Raw genomic sequence first — 6,891 nt, 5'->3', positions numbered from 1 at the left:
ATATGAATAAGGGGTGTGTTTATATGTGTTATGGGGGTGGGGGGGTATAAAGTATGCATCAGGATTTTTTTCCATACATAAATTCAATTCACCCAGCAAAACCTATTTTGTCTTACATACGTGAGCCTGTTTCTGGACTCTGCATTTCCATTGGTCTGTCTATCCTTGGCCAAGGCCATATGGATAGTTCTCAGGCCATAAGGGACAGTTAGTCTCAATGCCTGCCAGTACAAGTCCTCCAGTTTTGTTGTTGTTGCTCTTGTTCCTCCCCTCTTCCTCCTCCTGCTTCTTGAAATTTGTCTTATCTGTTCTTGGTCCCTTCCAATTTCAAATATACATATATGAGAGCTTGTTTGGAGGTTCTAGCAGGGGAGCGCAGCTACTCATATACCCTTGACTGAAGAAGAGTCCTTCTCTATCGGGGATGGTCGTCCTCTTCTTCTGAGCCTGCAGCTTCGGGAGAGATGCTCGTGGAGCGGTGAGGGAGGAAGGGGACGCCTGCCTAGTCAGCTAGATCAGCCGAATCACCCCTGGCGATCAATGGGGTGACAGATGTCGCAGCCAGATCACCCTCACATCCATATATATATATTTGAAAAAATATATATATATACACACACACACATTATTTTTATGGCAACACCTGCAGCATATGGATGTTCCTGGGCCAGGAATAAAACCTGAGCCACAGATGCAGCCTGTGCCACACCTGTGGCAAAGCCAGATCCTTAACCCACTGCACTATGCAGGAACCTCTGGGGTCAGGGATCAGATCAGAGCTGCAGTTGGCAACCTATGCCTCACTGCAGCAATGCTGGATCCTTTAACCCACTGTGCTGTGCCAGGAATCAAACTTGCATCCTAGCGTTTCAGAGACACCCCAGCAGGAACTCACCAAATATATTTTAGAATCGGCTTGACAATTTTACACACACACACACACACACACACACACACACACACACATCCTGATGGGTTTTGTGGGGGTGAGGGGGTAGGAACGTGCAATAAATATACAGCTTTGTGGAGTTCCCATCGTGGCACAGCGGAAACGAATCCGACTAGGAACCATGAAGTTGTTGGTTCAATCCCTGGCCTTACTCAGTGGGTTAAGGATCCGGTGTTGCCATGAGCTGTGGTATAGGTCGCAGACGCAGCTCAGATCCCAAGTTGCTGTGGCTCTGCTGTAGGCCAGCAGCTACAGCTCTGATTAGACCCCTAGCCTGGGAACCTCCATATGCCATTGGTGTGGCCCTAAAAAGAAAAAGACTATATATATACTGCTCTGGTTGAAAGAAATGAAATTATTTCAACAGTCTGCCAATTTACAAACACAGTATACATTCTTTCATTTATTTAGTTATTATTTCATCTCAATACAGTTCATAATTTTCTTTGTAGAAATTTTTGCATGTCTTTTGTTAGATTTACTGCTAGGTATTTGATGTTTTTTAATACTATTGCAAATGATAATTAAAAATAACATTTAAAAGTGTTGATGGTACATATATATACAATTTTTTAAATGTTGAATATTTAAAATATAGCCAGCAACCTTAATTTCATATATTAATTCTAAGTGCCTGATTTTTTTTTTTCCTTTTTTTGCTGCACCCCACCCATGGCACATGGAAGTTCCTGGGCCAGGGGTTGAATCCAAGCCAAACCTGGGACCTATGCCACAGCTGCAGCAACACCCGATCCTGAACCCACTGCACCAGGCCAGGGATTGAACCCGCAATGCCAAAGAGGCAAGCCAGATCATTAACTCACCGTGCCACAGCAGGAACTCCTGAAATTCTTTTATATATTCTGTGTAAGCATAATAATTTCATTATTTCATTTCCAGCTTTTTTTTTTTTTTTTTTTTGCCACACCCACAGCATGCAGAAGTTCCCAGGCTAGGGATTCAACCCAAACCACAGCAACAACCCGAGCCACAGCAGTGACAACACCAGATCCTTAACCTGCTAGCCAGGAACATCCATCCTTTCCAACCTTTAAGTCTTTTTCTACTTGCCTTTTGCACTTGCTAAGCTCTCCAAAACAGTGCTGAGTAGTAGTGGTGACTGTGGATATTCTGTCTTACTCCAAACCTCAGGGGAAAAGTATTCAATATTTCACCAAGAAAAATTTTTTGTAGGTAAAATACTTTAAGATATAAGATCCCTTCTACTCCTAGGACATGACCTGAACAATTCTAATCTTTTAAAATGCATTGAAACCTATGGCTCAACCGTATGATTAATTTTTCTATTGTTCCATTGCATGGGAAAAGAGCATATTCAGTCATTACAGGGTATTGTATTCTTTACTCCTCATGTTACTCAGATATTCTCTTTACTGACTTTTTCCTCTGCTTGTTCTTTATTAAGGGAGGTGGGTTAAAAGCCCTTCACTGTAATCGCCAGCTTTTCTATTTTACCTTTGTGTTGTCATTTCTTACTTCAAATATTTTATTTCCTTTTCTGGCAGCCAAGTGGCATATAGAGTTCCTGGGTCAGGGATCAGATCTGAGCCAGTTGCAACCTATGCTGCAGCTATGGTAATGCTGGATCCTTTAATCCACTGTGCCAGGCTGGGGATTGAACCTGCATTCTTGGTGCTGCAGAGACCAAGTTCTGATCCAGTTGTGCCACAGCAAGAACTCTTCAAATATTTTATTTTATTTTTTTTCTTTTTATGGCCACACCTGCAGCAAGTGGCAGTTCCTGGGCCAAAGGTCAAATGAGAACTATAGCTGCAGGCCTACACCACAGTCACAGCGGATCACATCTGTGATCTATGCCTGTGGCGAAGCCGGGTCTTTAACTCACTGAACAAGGCCAGGAATCAAACACGCATCCTCACAGAGACAACACTGGGTTCTTAACCCTCTGAGCCACAACAGGAAACCCTCAAATACTTAAATGAAGTCACTTTTTATCATCATATTCCTCTTTATCTCTAGCTATTCTTATTTTCTTGATTAGCTTTCTTAGGTTTAGTGCTTGTATGGTGTGTAGTCAACTGATAACACATCAGCCTTGGTTTGCCCAAATTCTACACATTGCCCAAATTCCCCTTACCAGCTTCTGGGAAATAATTTCTGACCTCTTGGAATATCTTGTCTAAAAATGGTTTTTTTGAATGCCTGAAGCTTTGGACCATGCTTTATCAAATTGACCCGTTATGAACTTAAATGTGCCTGCCCAAAATTCATATATTGAAATCCTAACCCCCAGTACCTGAGAAGACAACTGTATTTGGATATAGGGTTCAAGAGGCAATTAAGTTTAAATGAGTTCTATGATTTTTGACTATTCTAAGTACCTCATATAAGCAGAATTATACAGTCTTTGCCTTTCATGACAGTTTATGAAAATGTCTTCAAGGTTTATCTTTGTTTAGTATATTGCTAAATTTCCTTTTTAAAGACTGAATAACCGTCCATTTTATGTATGAACATTTGACTTATACAAGTTGGTTTTCCTCTACGTTTTAGCTAATGTGAACAATCCTGCTGTGAACGTGAATGTAGACTAGCTCTTAGAGACTGTGACCTCAGTTATTTTAAGGATATACCCCAAAGTGGAATTGCTGGATCACATGTAATTCTAGTTTTAATTTTTTGAGGAATGTACACAGTTTCTCACAATAGTTGTACCATATTACATTCCCACCAATAAAGCAGAAGGGTTCCACCTTTTCAACATCCTTTCCAAAACTTACTCTTTTCTCTTTTCGAATAGTAGCCATCTTAATAGAGTGAGGTGGTATCTTGTAGTTTTGATTTGCATTTCTTTGATTAGTGATGTTAAGCATATTTTCATGTGCTTAATCCCCAGGCATATATCTTCTTTGGAGAAATGTCTATTCAAGTCCTTTGCTCATTTATGAATTCTTTTCTGTTGTTGGTTGAGTTTTAGAAGTTTCTCCATATTCTGGATGTTATTTCTTATCAGATATATGATTTGCAAGTATTTCCCCCCATTCTGCGGATTGCTTTTTTACTCTGTGGATAGTGTCTTTTTCTTTTTTTTCTTCCAGGTAACCACAACCTACATATTCTCATCTACTGAAGGAGATACATAATTACAGGCAAGTATTTTTCAAAAATAATTTATTGAGAATCATATTCCATTAGCTTTAATTAGAGTATCTGAAATGGATAGTGTCTTTTTTCTTTTTTTTTTTTTGTCTTTTTGCCATTCCTAGGGCCGCTCCCGCAGCATATGAAAGTTCCCATGATAGGGATCAAATCAGAGCTGTAGCCACCGGCCTACGCCAGAGCCACAGCAACGCGGGATCCGAGCCACATCTGCGACCTACACCACAACTCATGGCAACGCCGGATCCTTAACCCACTGAGCAAGGCCAGGTATCAAACCTGCAACCTCATGGTTCCTAGTCAGATTTGTTAACCACTGCACCAAGACAGGAACTCCTGGATAGTGTCTTTTGATATAAAAATTTTTTAATTTTTCATTAAGTCCAATTTGTCTTATTTTCTTTTGCTACCTGTATCTTTGGTGTCATATCCAAGAAAACACTGCCCAATCCAATGTCCTGAAGCTTTTGTCTTGTTTTATTCTAAGAATGCTACTGTTTTAGGTCCTCAGTCTATTTTGAGATAATTTCTGTACATGGTGTTAGGCAAGGGTCCACATTCTTTTGCATGTAGATGTCCAGTTTTCCCAGCACCAATGATGCTGTCTTCATAGAATGGTCTTGGCAGCATTGTCAAAAATCACTTGACCATATAGCAAGGGCTTATTTCTGGGCTTTCTAGTCTATCCCATTTGTTGTTATGTCTGTCTTCATGTGACTACCCCAGTGTTTTGAGTACTGCAGCTTTATAGTAAATTTTGAAGGGAAGTGTGTCCTCCAGTTTTGTTCAAGATTGTTTTGGCTTTTGGAAGTCCTTTTAGATTCCATAGGAATTTTAGGGTGGGTTTTTAAAATGCCTGTAAAAAATGTCATTGGTAGATTGCTTTGGGTAGTACTGGCATTTTAATAACATTAAGTCTTCTAATCCATGAACATGAGGTGTACTTCCACTTATGTCTTCCATAATTTGTTTCCACAATGTTTTGTAGCTTTCACTGTACACTTATTTCAGGAACTCCTGAAATGGGTTTTTTTCCCTTCATGTTGCTGATGTGACATGGTACCTTGGTGAACTTCCATATGCTGAACCACCCTTGCATTACATGAATAAATCCCATCTGGTCATTGTGTATAATCCTTTTAATATGCTACTGAATTCTGTTTGCTACTATTTTGTTGAGGTTTGTTTGGATCAATGATCATAGTGACATTGTTCTGTAGTTTTCTTTCTTAAAGTGTTTTTGACTAACTTTGGTAATAGGGTTGTGCTGGTCTCAAAGAATCAGTTAGGAAGTATTCCCTCTTCTTCAACATTTTCGAAGTTTGAGAAAGACTGGTATTGGTTCTTGTTTAAATTCACCAGTGAAGCCACCAGGTCCAGGACTTGACATTGTTGGGAGATTTTTCATATACTGTTACTTCCTTACTAGTTATAGAGTAGTTACCAATCTATTCAGGTTTTCTATTTCTTCATGATTAAGTTTTGGTAGGTTTTATGGTTCTAGGAATTTGTCCACTTCATGTAGGTTATCCAATTAATTAGCATACACTTGTTCATTTCTATATATTAAAATCCTTTCATTTCTATAGAATCGGTAAGGAGTTCCCATTGGGGCTCAGCAGTAATGACTAGTATCCATGAGGATGCAGATTCAGTCCCTGGCCTTGCTTAGTGGATTAAGGATCTGGCACTGCCATGAGTTCTGGTGTAGGCTGCAGACGCAGCTCAGTTCCCATGTTGCTGGGGTTGTGGCACAGGCTGGCAGCTGCAGCTCTGACTTGACTCCTAGCCAGGGAACTTACATATACTGCAGGTTTGGCTCTTAAAAAAAAAAAAAGTAAAATACCCATCTATAGAATCAGCAATAATGTCCCCCAACTTTCACTTTTGATTTTTTTTTTTAGGGCCACACCCAAGGCATATGGGAGTTCCCAGGCTAGGGGGGCAATTTGGAGCTACAGCTGCTGGCCTATACCAGACACAGCAATGCAGGATCTGAGCTGCGTCTGCAACCTACACCACATCTCACAGCAATGCTGGATCCGAAACCCACTAAGCAAGGCCAGGGATCAAACCCACACCCTCATGCACAGCAGAAATTTCCTACTTTTGATTTTATAATTGAATCTCCTCCCTTTTTTCATAATGCATCTAGCTAAAGTTTTGCCAATTTTGTTACCTTCTTGAAGAACTTTTGTTTCATGATTTTCTGTTTTACTCTATTCTCTCATTTATCACTGCTCTAATCTTTATTATTTCCTTCCTTCTGCTAGCTTTGTGTTGTTCGTTCTTTTTCTAGTTCCTTAAGCTATAAAGTTAGGTTGTTATTTTGAGACATTTCTTGCTTTTTATTTTTTATATTTTATTATTTTTGCTGTACCCACAGCATGTGGAAGTTCCCCAAGCCAGGGATCAAACCCGTGCCATACTTGAAGCTTGTACCACAGCTGTGGCAGCAACACTGGATCCTTAACCCACTGCACAAGGGAACTTCTCCTTTCTTGTTTTTTAATTTAAATGTTTATAGCTATAAATTTCCCCTTTAGCACCACTTGTATGCCTTAAATTTAGAGGGCTTTTCATTGTTGTTGTTGTTTTTGTTGCCAATTATACTTCAGTAAAGCTGGTGGAAAAAAGAGTGGAACTTCTTGGGGCTGCGATATTCCTTTACCAAAATAATAAAGAGCTCTCATAGATTGCTAGGCTTACTGGATGAATAGCTATCTCTGTGTCAGACTCCTTTGATCTGCTTAATCACAGGTGTCAGTGGCACTCAGACAAGCCCCCAGTTTTCTGGATGT

At 40.0% G+C, this 6,891-nt stretch overlaps 1 protein-coding gene across 1 annotated transcript in view; it reads right to left on the bottom strand.

Moving 5' to 3' along the window:
* Positions 1-6,891, bottom strand: part of NFKBIB (NFKB inhibitor beta) — a 1,076,695-nt gene that overhangs the window by 861,421 nt on the left and 208,383 nt on the right. The window lies entirely within an intron of this gene.

The sequence above is a fragment of the Sus scrofa genome, chromosome 6 (genome assembly GCF_054392235.1).
Source record: "Sus scrofa isolate SSC_HxYL_T2T_F1_AM1 chromosome 6, Sscrofa_HxYL_maternal_Yorkshire_Landrace_v2.0, whole genome shotgun sequence".
Taxonomy (NCBI): Eukaryota; Metazoa; Chordata; class Mammalia; order Artiodactyla; family Suidae; genus Sus; species Sus scrofa.
The sequence above is the reverse complement of the archived record's forward strand: the minus strand, read 5'-3'. Positions and strand labels throughout refer to the sequence as shown.